The sequence below is a fragment of the Octodon degus genome, unplaced genomic scaffold, assembly GCF_000260255.1.
Source record: "Octodon degus isolate 3935 unplaced genomic scaffold, OctDeg1.0 scaffold00087, whole genome shotgun sequence".
Classification (NCBI taxonomy): Eukaryota; Metazoa; Chordata; class Mammalia; order Rodentia; family Octodontidae; genus Octodon; species Octodon degus.
Genome location: NW_004524663.1, coordinates 10675305 through 10692883, shown reverse-complemented (window position 1 = coordinate 10692883; position 17579 = coordinate 10675305). Strand labels below are relative to the sequence as shown.

The window sequence follows — 17579 nt, the reverse complement described above, 5'->3', positions numbered from 1 at the left end:
ACTTCTTTGCTATCATGAAAACTTTTTCTGAGTTCAATTGTTTTGAAACATTTAATTTTCTGAATATTGCTTAATCAATTTTTGTTCTAAGATTTATACTGTATCTTTGACTTATAATTTATTTAAAAGACATTGTATGATATCTTCTCCTAGTATTAGAAACTTTAAAAAGTATATTTCCATTTTCTGTTGACTTTAAAAAAAAAGAGGTTTGTACCTTTGTTGTTTATTTATTATTTCTTGCCTATATCTTATAATATGAGAAACTACTTTGGCAGTAACAATACATAATGTACTAACCACTGTTACTCTCCTAAAATCTTGTTTGGAGATTGTGTACCATTGTTTATTTTTTTTTCTCTTTAAAATAAAATAACTGATGTCAAAAAAAAAAAATTATTGGGCTGAATTAAAGATGTGAGAAGTTATACCATTAAGGAAAAAATTAAAAATATAATGGATATTTTTGGCAAGATTGCTAGCTACATAACCAAAATGCATTTTCTCATTCTTTAATACAGTATCCCAGTTTTCTTAAAGACAGGTTTGTACCTGACAGAACACTGTATCGCCCCTCCACCCCGTTGAATAGCTATATGAACTCCTTTCAGCAAATGAGATTTAAGTGGAAATTCTGAGTCATTCTTTGAGGATCATCTCTAAAATGAGACTAAGCTAATTGGCATGTTTTTGTTAATTTTCTCCCTCCACCTTCTTTCTGCCTAAATCTAAGCATGAATTTAGGATAGGGCAGTCATTTCAAAAACCATGAAGCAAGCCAAGCATGGTGGCACATCATAGTGGCACATGCCTGTAATCCTTCAGGAGGCTATGGCAGAAAGATCACTGCTAGTTCCAGCCAGCCTGAACTACATAGTGAGACTCTGTCTCAGAATAAAACAATACCACGAAGCAACCATAAAGGAAAGGCCAAGAGAATACATATCTGGCATGCTGAGGTAGCTAAATCAATGTCAGACCAAAAAATATAAATTTTATCCCACAGACAATGAATTAGAACACCAATGCAACAGTCCAGGCAGCAGCAAGATTCTGAACTGCAATACTGAATGATGAAAGGAATTATAAAAGCAAGACATAGGCTAACAACTACTGAATTTGGAAGAAGTCAAAGGAGCAAAAGACAGTGTGAGAGTTCAAATAAGGTATCTGTAAAACAACAGAAATAAGGACTTGAGAAGATAATTGCTCCTGGGCATTGGAAGGTGAAAAGAATAAAGTACACATTTTACACATTCTCACTCAGAAATATAGCTGGGCTATTACTAGAGCCTAAAACATAAGAACTAGAGATGTAAATCTGACAACCTTCCCTATTTTTACAATCACCAGCAGATAGGAAGGAAATGAAAATGATAGTAAACTAAGCTCATAAATCATTTTCTATGTGTCAAGAACTATGTTAAGTATTATAGATAATGAAAAAAGTAAATTACAACTTAAAACTTAATTCTATATTCAACTACAAACATTTTATTATAGAAAATGGTGATTTAATCCTGATTCAAATAGTATGTATGCAACTTCCAACATGGAAAATAAAATAAATAAAAGCCCAACAATTGTTGGATCTGATACAAAAATACAAATTTTTGAAGTTCACCTCCAAATGAATATCCAAACCCTAAAGATTTTTAAAATGCATAACTGTAAAATATGTCCTGTAATTTATTACACTCTTTAATTGTAGAAAGTCAGTTAAATATAGCAAAAGTAGTTCCATAAAACTACAGGATTTTTGAAGCTCATCTTCAAATGAATATGCAAAACCTTAAAAGAAGTTTAAAATACACAATTCTTTAAATGTTTTATAATTTATTACACTGTCTCTTTAATTGTAAAAAGTCAAATACAGTGAAAGCATTTCTAGGAGCAAAGTTTATGACAATAAACATATCAAAAAGAAGATTGATGTCAAATAATTTAACATTACAAATAAATAAAGAAACTGGAAGAATAAGAATAAATGAAGCCCAGAGTTAGAAGGAACAAACTAATAAAGATCAGAGCAGAAATAAATGAAAGAGAAACTAGAAAAACAATGGGAAAAGTCAGTGCAACTAAGAGTTGGGTTCTTGAAAAGATAAGTCAATAAAATAAATTCTTCATATTAAAGAATAAATTTTCTAAAATTACATCACTTCATACTCACTATATTTTAGAATCCTATACCTTGCTTCTGGACTAATTTCTTCCTGCTGTCCTTTAGTGGATCTTTCGTGTCTGGATTTTTTAAGTTACAACTTTGAAAAAGTATCTGGTCCTTATTCTCAAAATTCCACCTACAGTTCAAATTTTCAGCTTTGCAATTTCTTTGCAATCATGTTGATGTAGGTTTATTCTACTTAGCTTGATTGAAAATCTTTTTTTTTTTTTTTTTGCGGAACCAGGGATTGAACTCAGGCCCTTGCGCTTGTCAGAGAAGCACTTATTCCACTGAGCCATCTCCCCAGCCCCCTTAATATACTTTTAATCCAAAGATTTGAGTCTTTGTTTCCTTATTCCAAGAAATTTTTAGCAACTATGCACCCAAAAGTTAGCTTTCTGTCATATGCTTTAATTTCTTTTAACAGAAATATTCATTAACCATGAGCATCCCTCAAACTCTTCTCCACATCCCTCAACTGCTTTTGAACAAGGTAACAAAAATTACAACAACTGTGAGCTTGGCAGGCCCAGAATAGCAAGGGACATGGGGAATGACCAACAGGAAGCACAGGAGGTCATTAGGGTGCTGGTAATAAATACTGTCTATTTCTTGATCTGCAATGGTTAACATGGGCATATTTTGTTCACCTAACGAAAATTCATCAAACTTGTACACTTACAAGTATTTTACATTTAAGTTAAAGATTTGCTCTTTAAACTATTATCTAAAGAAAATTTATGTCTCAATTTTTTTTTAAGTGTGTTGACTTTGTACTAGATGTCTTTATTTTTAAATTTGCTTTTCAGTCTTAATCATTCCTCACCTCCCTACACTCCCAAAACACTCTGTGGTCACCTTTCCTTGCCTAGAAATTTATGACTGCCTCAACATAGCCTACCTGCCTATCCATATACAGAACCAGGTTTTGTCACAGGGATTCAGAGGCTGTTTTTGCCAAAACCAGTAACTCTTAAATTGGACCTACAAATACCTAATACAGAATTGAAAGGATAAAAGATTAGTATCTCTGCCTTCATTTTGCATCTGTCACCTTTACTACTTAAACTTTGGGTCAGATTTCTGTTCAGCTTTTCATGTGATCAGTTAATCACTCGAACAGCTTCTGTCTAAAAACCAGTAATACAAGGTTGATTGGCCCTAAATTTACCTATCCTCTCTCAGCCCTCTTCACATCTGAAGATACCAAGCTGAAAACAGTTTCAAGATTCTAAAACCACTAAATCCTACAGGCATGTCACCCCATGAGAGTAGTGCCACAGTAAGTGGGAGCAATTAGCTAGCCGACGACAGCAACCAAGGCTCCCTCCTAAGCAAGGGCAATCATCTTATGATAGAACCTGGATAGCCTCCTCAAGTGAGAATGACTTCCCCAGAGTCAAGAGGAACTCACAGAAGAGACCTGATATAACAATCAACCAGTTCATAGATGGAAGAAGACAATTTAACAATGCTTATTTCTCATCCCTTCCCCCAGTTCTTACTGTACAGAATCCTGGGACCCTTGTCAGTATTTTCAACAATAAGGGTGAGGACATTTGGTCATCTCTTGTCCTTTTAGTATGACTACACTGAATAAATTTGTCTCACTTTTCACCAATACTTTTTGATTTTTATGGTGAGTAACTGGACCAGGTGTTAGAACTCCTGAAGTAAGGCCTCTCTTTGGGTCAGGACTCCATTAACATTGTCACAATATGAAGTTAAAATTTCTGCTCTGGAGTGATATTATGTACAATGCAGATCCAATCACAAAGTGGAATATGATTGGATCCATCTTGTTATTTAAAAATCTGTACCATCCCTTCTTCCTAAACCTGCAACTTATCCAAAGCTGTAACATTTGGCAGGTGGTTATCCTTTTCACAAACAACTTAGGTTATTCAATTGCTTCAAGTAAAAGTTAATACCCTAGACTCCTTACACAAATGAAATGTACAAATCTTAAAGTGTGCTAAAAGACAATATATATCTATATACTGTACCTCAATTATTCAAAGCCTTTAAATCCTGAGAGTACTTGGCTGACCTTATCAGATACAAAAGTTACATTTCTTGTTATATAGGTCTTGCTATATCTTGGTCTTAACCATCCAGCAGAAAAGTATAAAAACAAGGTATATAAAGTAAAGCCATATTAATACAATGAGCTGTAAGAGGCTCAAGTCAATAACTTCTGAGGATAACCCACTAATATTATAGACTGCTAGACAGTGTTAGATTGTTTAGTTGAATTCAAACACCTATAGTATTTAGATGCCAATAGAATATTCACCTCTGACAGACAATAAAATGATACAAAGGAATGATCATTTTGTATTTATATATACAAAATAGGATAAATTTGCAACTACTTTTGCTTAATTCAAAGAGAAGAAAGAGATGTACTAACAATGTTTAGACAGAATATCCTGTCTGCTTCTTGTACTATTGGTAACCACTAAGAATATAACAATGTACAATGTATTGATTATCAAAACTGTCCTATTAATTAGCTGTGAAACTGTCTCATTCATATTTATTTCTGAATAAAAAAATTAAATTAATTTTTTTTTTAGACAATGTAACTTTTTTTTTTTTTTTTTTCAGAACCAGGGATTGAACTCAGGCCCTTGCGCTTGCCAGGGAAGCGCTTATTCCACTAAGCCATCTCCCCGGCCCCTAAATTAAATTTTTAAAAAAATTATCCAAAGCCCTACAGAAATTATCATCACCCCCAGAAAGTTTTCTCATGTTACTGCACCAACCACTGCCTCTGCCATTGTTCTGATTTTTTCCCCATCATATATTGGATTATTCTTTTGCTCACTGATTGTCTTATATCACTGTAATGAAACTTTCCTGAGCTGGGGAAATGGCTCAATAGAATAAGCGCTTCTCTGGCAAGCACAAGGGCCTGAGTTCAATCCCCGGTTCCGAAAAAAAAAAAAAAAAAATCCAAAACTTTCCTAATGTGAGAAACTGTACAACTCAGTCATTAATGCACTCTTAGTACCTCCAACAGTATTTGACAATGGAACATATCAAATAAATGAATATTAAATAGTAATTACAATGAATTTCAATCACCCTGTGCCTATAGATTGGAAAAATGAAACCTCAAATACGAAATTTTTAGATGTTAATATTATCAAAATTTATTCTTAGAATTTGTATTCTAAGAGACATAGTTTGTCAGGTAAATATCGCTGAAATAACATAAAAGATTGGAAAAGCTAATGAGTTGAGATTCAAGAGGACTAAAAATAACTTTAATCCACTCATACTGTAAACTAAGTATTTAACAAATGAGACTTAACTTTCTCATTTCTGTTAAAGCTCAGATGTTCTTCTCACTTCTTAAAAGTCTATGATTCCCAGTCTGACAATGCATAATTTATGTACCAAATAAATAACAGTGAACCCTTAACTTATAAATTCAATTCATCCCAAGGGTTTTTTGCAGCTCAAGTTGTCAGATGAAGGCTTAGGCTCCTCCACACAGCCTTCAAAGTCTCTCTCCTATAATACAAGCAGATCTTAGTGTCCTGAAACACACTGGCCCAGGATTTCTCAGTTAACTCCATACAGAAGAGGATGTTGTCATGTTCCTTTCAAAACTCTTTAAAAGTTAAATCTGTATCTAGACCATCTGGAAGCACAAGCAGCTAGCATTTGGCTCATAACTCAATCATAAGTTAAAACCAAAATTCCAGTCATAAACCAAGTTGTTAGGGCCAGCAAGATAGCTCAACGGACTAAGTGCTTGCTTAGGCAAGCATAGGGACCGGGGTTTGATTCCCAGTACCACATACTATGCCAGCCCCACTGCCAGGTGCACTGAGCTGGCAACTGGGTTTGGGCACTGTGGCACATGTCTGTAATCCCACTCTGGGGAGACTGAGACAGGAGAATCACTACGAGTCCAAGCTGCGAAGGGAGGCCCTATACCAAATACATAAAAATTTAAATAAATAAATAAACCAACCAAGTTGTTTGTATGTCACAGCAATTGTAACTCAGGGGTCCATTTGTAATTTAAGGGCTACAGAACTGACAAACAATGATTGTGATCATTTAAAACAAAGAAAAGTTTCAGACATTTTACACAATAATTAAAAGATGTGCTATACCTTAAGAGAAAAACAGAATTTGAGCAATGAAAACTAGAACATTATTCACAGGAACTTAAAACATATGGAAAACCAGATGCGGTGGTGCACGCCTGTAATCCCAGCACTGGGGAAGCTGAGGCAAGCGGATCACTGTGAGTGGGAGACCAGCCTAGGCTACAAAGTCAGCTTAAGGCCAGCCTGAGACACCTCCAGATGGTTTTGGTCCCCTAACTTCAAATCATCACTAGCTAAGACGTCTTCCCAGCTGAGGTCCTAAACATTATAGAATAATAATGTGTCTTATCTGTATTACTGACCTACAAGATCTGTAAACATAGGGCTGAGGATATAGCTCAGTGGCACACCTGCCTGGCAAGTACAACGTCGTGAGTTCAGTTCTCAGTATGTTTTTTAAACCTCTCTGGGTTTCAAGATTCCTAATGCACAAAAACATGTGGGTTGGTCCAGATGTTCTGAATGTTTTGTAGTCTCAAAAACCTTTGATTTCCTGTCACTGTGGATTAAAATTTCAAAATCATCTTAAATTATTCCTCTCCTCCTAATCTCTCTTCTTATGCAGCCCATAATAAAGTCTTTTTTAAATGTTATTTTAAACAATTTATTTAACTTGGTGTCATATACTGCCTTTCATTTATTTTGACACATCTTTTCCCATGGGGATTTAGAGTATCTTCAAAATATAAGTATTTATATTTATAAATGTAAATATTTTAGAAATACTTGCTCTTTGGATGTAAGACTGTACAACAGCTCCATCTTTCAGCAAGAAAAACACTGAATATGGAGAGTAAAGACCTGACACAATCAACAGGGTACAACAGAAACCTGCTTTAAGTATTCATTTTACAATATAGAACAATTCAAAAATTTATATGTCATCTTTACACTGGGGCCATGCTAATTTCCATATCATTCCAGTTTTAGTATATGTGATGCAAAAGTAAGTAACATGATAAAAGTTTTGTGACATCTCTCCAGTGTGACTTATTTCCACTAAATCCAACTCTTCAGTACAGCAGGCCTAGATTTTCTTTTTAACACTCACTGTCACTTCATTTATAATTTATACTGTACCACCTAGCACTGGCCCTACTTCAATTTTCTTAAAATATTCATGTCAGAAAGTTCTTTCCAAAGTTTCTACATTATCTATGGAGTAAAGTATTTCTTCTCATCCTAGCACTTAAAAGCCTCCAAAATCTAATCCCAATCTACATTTTTAGCGTGCTTTGTTACTGTTCTTCCACACAAACCTTTATTTCAATCAAGATTTCTAGGTACTATTCTCCAAACACCCCATGCATATTTTGCTTTGATTCCCTCCTATACGACTTTCTTCCATATGTAAAATCAAAGCCTGCCTAGTTTTAATTCTACCTCCTTAGAGCCTTTTCTGTTCACCTCAACTCTAAATGCTCTCAAATAGCTATAAATTTCACTATCTTATATACCCAATTATACCAAGAATTTGGGGAAAAGAACATATTTTATATTTATCTTTAGAATACAGCAAAATGCCTTTCATGTTGCAGATATTCATGAATATTTGGTAACAAGTTCCTTTCTCATACGCAATCAGCATAGTTACTGAATATTGTTTATGTGTGCTCCACACTGTATTTTTTTTTTTTATGGTACTACTGAAAGCATGCACAACATAAAAAGATATGGCTGGCACAGGAACACACATGCCTTTGGCAGGAAGATCACCTGCAACCCATGACACCCAGGATCAGCAAGATCAGCAACATAAAAGCATCTGAAGCATAAGTGAGGAGCCAGCAGTGGAGCTCTCCAACAGAAAACCAGTCCCAGTCCCAAATCCAGAGGCAAAGATCAGCTTCACACCCATCACAATATCTATGGCAAACTTGGCAGGAGTACATAACACATTTCTGGGATCTGACATGGATGCGATCACAGAAATATAAACACCAGAGGTATTTTACTACTTTTATTCTCCTGTTTGTCCTATTGGCTTTCCCTTTCTTGTCTGGTTGGAAGTTGTCTTGGTTTGTCCTGTATTTTGTGGTTACTTTCATTTTTGAATTTTTTTCTTATTCTCCTCTCTTGAATCTACTTTTTCCCCTTTCTTTTCCTTTCTTTTCTACTTCTTCCTTTATTTACTGTTTAGGTTTTTTACGTACCTTTTGCATTTTTTTCTATTGATCCTCTTTCTCACTTTCCTCAACTACTTTTTTAATATAAACTTTCAAATGAGTAAACATTGTCTTTTCCCTTTCTGGTTACTCCTTTCCATTCTATTTCATTCTTTCCCTCCTGTGTTTTCCAGTTTCCCAAAACTGGGGTGATCATCCTTTGACTTCCAGCCTTGAAGCCTGGACCCTGCTATATTTGACCTCATTCATCACTTTTATCTTATCCCCTAGCCATCTTAATCTCCACCACCCTACCACCTGCAAAAGGATAAAAGTAACTTCATTAAGGGGAAAACTGTAGTAGCAGGTTAATGGTTCCCATAGTTTGTCAGTAGTTAAGCTGTACCTTAAACTATTGTTATTACTAACTATACTACCTTAGCCAGAATGTTATACCTGTTCAGATTCATTGTGCTCCTCCTGTCTCAGCCTTCCCAGCCCTGGGATTACAGGTGTGTGATACTATGCCTGGTTTCAGGGCCAGTGTTCCAGGGCTGGCACAGCATGCAGTACTGGGGATCAAAGTTGGGTCCTTGTGCTTGCCAGACAGGTGCTTAGATCACCAAACTATCTTCTCAGACCCTGGATTTTGTTTTTTGACTCATTCTGCCAGTCTCTTTTGATCAGTGAGTTTAGGCCATTTACATGAATGATGATAACTGATATGTATTGGCTTGTCTTTGTTATGCTATTTTCCTGTATATGTAGGTGGTTCTTTATAGCTATCCCAATAACCTACCTTCCCAATTTGTAAAGGATACAAAGTTACTATTTGGCTCAGTACTGGGTATTCAATCCTTTGATACTGGGTTGTGGTTGTGATTATGACCTCTGACAATCACAGTATTATCATATAGGTAGAAAAACTGATTATAACATGTATGGCAGAGGCTGACAATGTGTGGACAATGTGAACTTCAAACTAAGAATGATCAAAAGAAATAAAGAAGGTCACTACATATTTCTTAGGGAAAAATTCACAAGAGGAAGAGATAATAATCATAAATATGTATGCATCAAATATGGAAGCACCTAATTTATACAAGACAATTAATAGACATGAAAAAAATCAAACAAGCAATATAACACAATTCTAATGAGAGACCTTAATATCCCATTGTCACAAACAGCTGGATCAACTAGGCAAAAAAATCAGCAAAAAAATATCAGAACTGAATCAAACTCGTGAACAAATGGATTTAGTAGAACTTTACAGAGTGTTCCACCTAATAACATCAGAATACACATTCTTCTCAGCTATATATGGGACATTCTCTAAAGCAGACCATATACCAGCTGACAGAACTTGGTTTAAATAAATGCCAAAGTACTGAAATTATCCCATACACATTATCTAATCACAGTACAATGAAATTGGAAATTAATGGCAAGGAGACAGCAAAACTCCAAAAACAAAGGCTGGCGAAATAGCTCAGCAGATTAAAGTGCCTGCTTATACAGATGCAGCGGTCAGGGTTCAATCCCAGACATGCCATGCCGGCCCAACCCCTGGGAGCGCACTGAGATGGCCACTGAGACTGGGCATGGTGGTGTGCACCTGTAACTCCAGGTCTTGGGATGCTGAACACAGATGGATCACTATAAGTCCGATCCACATAGTGAGACCCTGTAGACCCTGTCCTAAATACAAAAACAAAACAAAAAAACCCTCTAATATCATCCTCCTGAACAACCACTGGGTCACAGAAGAAATTAAACAATATCTATAATTAAAGAAAAATGCAGGTAAAACATACCGAAATTTGTGGGATGCAATGAAAGCAATCCTAGGAGAGAAATTTTTAGCAGTGAATTCTCACATCAGGAAAACACAAATAACTTAATGCTGCACCTCAAGCTTCTAGAAAAAGAAGAGTAACACAAGCTGAAAGCCTATAAAAAGGAGGAAATTATAAAGATCAGAGCAGAAATTAATGCAATGGAGATTAAGAAAACAACACAAAGAAATAATGAATTAAAGAGTTCATTCTTTGAAAGAATAAAATTAATAAAGCCTAAAAAAAAAAAAAAAAAAAAAAAAAAAAAAAAAAAAAAAAAAAAAAAAAAAAAAAGGAAAGACTCAAATCATGCATTGAACAATGAAAAGTGTGAAATCATTACAGATCCTGTGGAAATTCAGATCATTAGTGCCTACTCTGAAAATCTTTAAAATTTGGATGGATGGAAAACACAGAAGAAATTATCAGATTCCCAGATATACATGGATTAGCTGAAGCAAGAAGATATAAAAAGTCTAAATAACATAGTATCAGTCAATTAGATTGAAAATGTAATTAAAAACTTTCTTTCCAACAAAGAAAAGCCCAGATCCTGATGTATTCATTGTTGAATTTCTCAAAAGAAATTTAAGAGATTTAATGCCAATACTCCTCAAACTCTTTAATGAAATTAAAAGGAAGGCAATATTCTCTAAATCATTCTTGGAGGGCTGGCCAAATAGCTCAGTGGATTAAAGTGCCTGCTTAGGCAGACGCAGGGACTGGGAGTTCAATCCCTGGGCCTGCTGTGCCAGCCCCGCCATCGGGGCATGCTGAGACAGCAATTGAGACTGGACATGGTGGCGTGCACCCGTAATCCCAGCTGCTGGGAGGCTGTAAACAGGAGTATCACTACCAGTCCAATCTATGCAGTGAGACCCTGTACACCGGTACACCCTGTATACTCTGTCCTAAATACAAAAAAAGAAAAGAAAAAGAAAGAAAAGAAAAAAAAATCATCCTTGGAGGCAGTAAGATACTAGCAAATAGAACACAGCAAATCATCAAGAATATTATACACCATGACCAAGTGGAATTTATCCCAGGAATGCAGGGATGGTTCAACATACACAAATCAATAAATGTAATATACCATATTAAGAGAGACAAAGACAAAAGAAGATTGAAGAGGTTATCAGAAAATGGAAATATATCCCTTGCTCATAGATATGAAGAACCAATATAGTGAAAATGGTAATACTTAAAATTGTCGTATGAATTTAACACAATCCTGATTAAAATATCACTAGCATACCTCACAAACTAGAGAAAACATTCCTAAAATTTTATTTGAAGCCAGAAGAGACCTAGAATAACAAAAGCAACAACAGGCAATAAAGGAAAAGCAGAAGACATCACAATTCCTCACTGGAAATTATATTACAAAGCTACTGTGATAAAATCAATATGGTAGTGAAAAAATAAAAACAACCCAGACCTGAGAATCAATGGAACAAATTAGAATATATAGTCACAACTACAAACACACTCAGGTACCTTGTCTTTGACAAAGGGGTCAAACATGCTCACTAGAAGAAAGCTAACCTCTTTAATAAACAGGGTTGGAAAAAATGGGTGTCTATATGCTGAAGACTAAAACTAGACCCATGTCTATCCCCATGCACTAAAGTCACAATGGATCAAAAATCTAAGTATTAAAACTGAAATGCTAAATCTACTGGAAGAGAAAACAGGAATATCAAAGACATAGGTGTATGCAGAAACTTCATGAACAAAACGCAAACTGCATGGTAAATACTACAAAGAATCGACAACTGGGATCTCATCTTATTGGAAATCTTTTACACAGCAAAAGAAATCACCAAAAGAGTGAAACGACAACCCAAAGAGTCGGAAATATTTTAGCCAACAGTCCCTCAGACAAAGGACTTCTATGTAGAATATATAAAGAATTTTTAAAAATCAGGCCTCCAAAATTCAAAGACCCACCCCAAAAATGGGCATCTGAGATGAAACATACTTCTCAGATAAAGAAATATAGATAGCAAATAAATATATGAAAAAATGTTCAACATCACTGGTCATTTGAGGAATGCAAATTAAAACAACACTGAAATTCCACCTCATCCCAGAAAGAATGGCTTCCATGAATAAATCAACCCATAACAAATGCTGGAAGGGCTGTGAAGGCAAAGGAATCCTTCTCCACTGTTGGTGGGAGTGGAGACTGGTGCAACCATTATGGAAATCAGTGTGGACATTCTTCCAAAAGCTAGGATTAGAGATTACATTTGACTCAGCTATTCCCCTTCTGTGTATTTTTCCAGAAGACCTAAAAACATGATTCCACAACAATATATGTGTAACTGTGTTTATAGCAGCACAACTTATAATAGCTAAATCTTGGAAACAACCCAAATGCCCATCAATCGAAGAATGGATAAAAAGATGTGATAGTTTTATACAATTGAGTGCTACTGAGCTATAAAGAAGGATAAACTTGAGACTATTAAGGTAAACAGATACAACTCAGGAATATCCTCATCAGTGAAATAAATCAGTCTCATATATGTAAACATCATATTGTCCCTATAGTATATGAAGCTGAAAGAGTAAGATTCGAAATGTACAACAGATATTGGGAAATGAGAAGAAACTGTTCAAAAGGAAAGAAACTGGGATAGGGAAAGGAAAAAGGAAAATTCAACACTTATAAATGTATATATAATATATATATATATATATATATACATTCAATATAGATAAGATAGCTATACTACTTTCTATTAGTTCAATAAAAAGAAAGGTTTGTGCTTATATCATTTGATCAAAATTTCATGCCTCTATCTTATAATTTGATCAACTTCTTTGAAGATAACAATAAACAATGTACTAATCATTGTTATTCTATCTTGGTTTGAAATTTTGTATCATTTTTAGTGTTTTTTTCTCTTAAATATAAAAAAGAAAAGATATAGCTAACACTAGGAAAATAACTTTCAAATAACCAAAGCACAGCACATAAATCATGAAGATGTTCTAAGACTAAAAAGCTATAGAAATAACTAAAACATAGTGAGGTTTCACAAATGAGGTGGAGTTTCAACTTGAGTATTTACAGTAACAGTAGTAGTGATAATTGTAATACAGTAACTAAGATTTTATGAAGACCTTAATGTGCTAAGCTTGAAAACTTTTGATGTCTTCATTCCATTTTAATCTTCACTACAACTCTATAGAGAAAGTTCTACAATTCTCATCATTTTCCTGCTTCAGAACACTGAGGCACTACTCATTTGTTTCATACCTAGCAAGCAGTGAAATAAGATTTACAAGTGGAGTAGGTGGGAGGAGGAAAAACACAAGTGAATGGTAAAGAATGGGATAAACATACCTTGCTGTTTGAAAATGTGGAAACCAAGTTGCAAGTCTACAGCAAAATACTTGCTAAGCATCTGTAGACAAAAGATTGAGTAGAGCAGACATTGATGAGAGTATCCTGAAAGCCAGGAAGAGGAAGTTAAATAGGTGAAAATAGTAAGACATGAATGCTACATAAAAAGCATCCTCCACTGAGGATAAATAGAAGGAAAAGACACTAGATTCTAAGACGCTGATTTGACTTCCAGTATTTTAGGCTCAAGAAACAAATCCTGATATTCAACCAGTAAAGGTGAAAAGACAAATATGAGGAACAAAAACAATTTTGGACAAGTTGGATGGGTTAATACATAAGGCAGATAAAAAAGGTTTAAAGACAATGCTTAAACTGGGTATAGAGGTGCATACCTATAATTCCAGAACTCAGGAGGTTAAGGCAGGAGGCTCCCCCAAATTCAAGGCCAGCCTGGGCTACACAGTGAGTTCCAGGCCAACCTGAACTACATAGTGGGATCCTATCTCAAAAAATAAAATAAAGACAATGCTTCATTTAAAGCTTGCATGACTAAAAAATTAAGGGATTGTATTAGTCAGCTTTCTGTTACCATGAAATACTTCACATAATTTAAAATACTTCACATAATTTAAAATGAGGAAATTGATTTTGCCTTACGGCAGCAGGGTTTTTTGGTTTTGTTTTGTTTTGTTTTGTTTTTTTTCTCCGAATGCCTTCAGGGCAGGTTTGGCTGGCTGGAGTTGTGGGGATGAACCACAGCAACCTGAGCCTGACTGCTTTGTTGAAGCACCCACTTAAAGAACTGAGCTAAGGGGCAGGCCCCTGGTTGTTTTTTTTTTATCAGTACTGGGGATCAAATTTGGAATTTTGCACTTGCCAGGCAGGCGCTTATGACACTGAGCTATCTCCTTAGTCCAATGGCAAAGATTTTAACCAATAGCTGTTTGGTCCTGCTGCTTTCAGCTTGTGGTGATACAGTACATGGTGAATGGGAGCACAGTGTAGGAAGCCTGTTCACCTTGACAACAGTCAGGAAACAAAGAAAGGAGGGGCCAGGTCCCAATAGCCCCTTTGAAGGCATGCCCCCATTGACCTAACCTCCTTCCACTAGACCTTACCTTCTAAAGGTTCCACAATCTCCCAATCAGGCCACAGCTTTGGTGGTCAACTCTTTAACACATTGATCTCTGAGGGACATTCAAGATCCAATCAAAGGCATGCTTATATAATGATGATTTCCTTTGAAGGCCCACTGAGCTTGAGTTGTTGATTAGAAAGAGCGGCAGAAGACCATCACCAAAACAACAAGAAATGACTTCAATAACAGGAATCATTTTAAAGTAAAATAACTGAGTAGAAATTATAAAAATATTAACAAAAGAGAAAATATATTAAGTCATGATCAGCTGGCACTTGCTTTGTATTAGTAAGTTAGCAGGAAAAGCAATAAAACACTAGCAAAGAAATCTCAAACTGTTTTCATGAAGTTCTTAAGTCTTAGTAACTTTTTCATGGCATCTGCAGGTCAAAAATAAATAAAGAAGTAGACTCAAACAATTTAATAAGTATTAATATCCTTACAATTTAGTGTCTATTAAGCATTCTACAACTTCTCAAACCATGGAATCAAATTAGACACTACCAAACCATCATTTCCTGTTTCACACTTATTTTCAAGTAGCAGAAGATTGCTTTTTAGCAGATTAACCTCTGAATATATAGCTTCACGAAGATAAGATATTGTAAAAAGTGATGTAGGTATCTGACATGGAAACCATGAACCACCTAAAACTAATAGCTCCAGTGTAAGTTCACTGTTTTTCTGAGCACCTTAGGGCCTTTCATTTCTTTGGGAATAAAAGAAAGCATTAAAAGAGGAAAATAGTATGAGGAAGCAGCCCAAGAAAGTTCCTAATACAGGCAACCACAAGAGGGCAGCACAATAGTGGGAAGGGGCAGTACAACTGGGCTCAGAGATAAGAGTCAAGCCTATCCATGCAGAGGCTATAAAACTCAGCTAGTTCAAGATGTGAAAGTCCTTTTCCTTCTTATACTTAAAAGGAAGTGCTATTGGCCACTGGCAGATCACCTTATGCACAGTCATTCTACCTTTCTCTGCATTTCCTTTGCCTGCCGACCTATGAGACTACATAAAACCTTTGTTTTTTCAAGTCAAGATCTCACTATGTTGCCCCCAAGCTGGTCTTAAATGTGTAGTCTCAAGTGTATCTCCCTCCTCAGCCTCTTAAGTAGCATGTGGCACCACACCCAGTTTAGCCAAAACTTCTATAGTAGCTGAGCAATTTATTGTTCTGCAGCTATCTTACTCAATTTTCACAACAATCTTAGGAGAAAAGTGAAGTTCAAAGAGATTGTAATAATGTAATAATACAACTTGGCTTTTTTTGTTTCTTTGTTTGTTTTTTAACCAGGAATGGAACTCAGGACCTAGTGCTTGCCAGACAGGAGCTGTGCCACTGAGCTACATCCCTGGCCCTAATACAACTTTTAAGGGGCAAGACATCATAATTCAAACCCAGATCTGACTCCACAGCCAAAGCACTTTTCCATATTTGAGACACATGTCTTAAATCACTAAGGTAAAAGCACTGAAAGGAACTACAATATTTCTTAACCAGCTTCTGAAAAATGCCACAAGCACCAAATGAAAGTCATTTAGTAAAAGCAAAAATAAGCATTACAAACTAATCAGCGTTCCACTACAGGTGAATACATGTATTATTATGGCAAGTGCTGGACACATCCAATTCTCCAATATGTTATATTTCAACAGAGAAGTACACCTATAAGAGTTTTCACACTTGAGGGGTAAAAGATGAGATAGATGGGGGAAGAGGAACCAAAGGTTGAGTATTCATTTTCAATCTGCTGGATATTATATCAGAATATCTGCATTAGCCCAACAACCCACTTGTTCAAACGCATTATGAAACCAAAAGTAATCATCTCCCTTATTTCCACTTCCGTTTTTCATTGCCGTATTTCTCCACTCTGTGATATATTCAGCTTCTATCCTTTCATTCAGAGAAAAGGGGTTTCCCTGACAGATTAATAACCGCTGTAAAGCAAACTGGGTAAATTAAACGGACACCGCCAGCTGAGGTAGTTAAAACCACCCAGGAAGCATTCTCTGTGGCAACAGAAACCCCAGCACGAATAGCTCAATAAGTAATTTTTTATTACCTAGAAATACCCCTGTCTAAAAGATAAAAAATCTCTGTCTGCTTGAGGAGGAATAGTTAGGGAAAACATTTGCAAGGATGTGCTGTTTGTAAAACCAACACAAAATGCTCCGTAAAGAATCCAAAAGCAACAATAAAGACTCAAAATTACTGTCTCAGAGGAACTTTACAAGTTCAGCAGTGCCATTTTTCAGAGTAAGCAACAGAGAACCCTGCCAGTCCACACACGCACCCAACCTCTCCTACACACAGCTTTTGACACCCTCGCCTCAGCTGCTGAACAGCGGCCAGGATCGCACACCCACCAAAGAGGGAGTTGGAGAGAGGGCCTCTTTTCCTCCAGAAGAAAAACAGTTCACATCTTGCACCCGTGGCATGCTTCTAAAAACCTAAAAATAGACTCAGTTACTACCTCAGACATCCACGGGAAATAGATGCTCTTTTCTAAGCTGTTTATATGTCTAAAAAAATTACAGAGAAGGGGGAGGGAAGAAATTAGAAGGGGCACATGGATGCGAACACTGACAGCAAGACACTCCGGGAGGTTCTGGGTTTTGTCTTAAAGAGGAAGCTTTGCTGCCGCCGGTAAGGAAGGTGGAAGTCAAGAGGTGGGAAGGTGCCGGAGACCCCGCTCTGCCCTCCACCCGGAGGCCAGGCGGCGACAACACCTACCGGCTGCGGGGACACCGCGGCTGCGGAGCGCCCTGGAGCGCGGGGCGGCGCGCCTCCGGCACCTCCGGCCGGCAGGTCTGCGGGCCCCGGGCCGGCTCGGCCCTCG

The 17579-nt window shown here is 36.4% G+C and overlaps 1 protein-coding gene and 1 non-coding gene across 2 annotated transcripts in view; both read right to left on the bottom strand.

The window, feature by feature from the left end:
• Window positions 1-17567, bottom strand: part of Jak2 (Janus kinase 2) — a 154662-nt gene extending 137095 nt beyond the window's left edge. The window contains exon 1 of the mRNA XM_004637222.3: window positions 17474-17567. The gene's annotated coding sequence lies outside the window, so the exon portion shown is untranslated. The remainder of the gene's footprint in view (window positions 1-17473) is intronic.
• LOC111818330 lies at window positions 7148-7252 on the bottom strand. Its single transcript, XR_002822351.1, has one exon. It is a non-coding gene; the product is annotated as a U6 spliceosomal RNA (small nuclear RNA).
• Window positions 17568-17579: the final 12 nt, after the last annotated feature.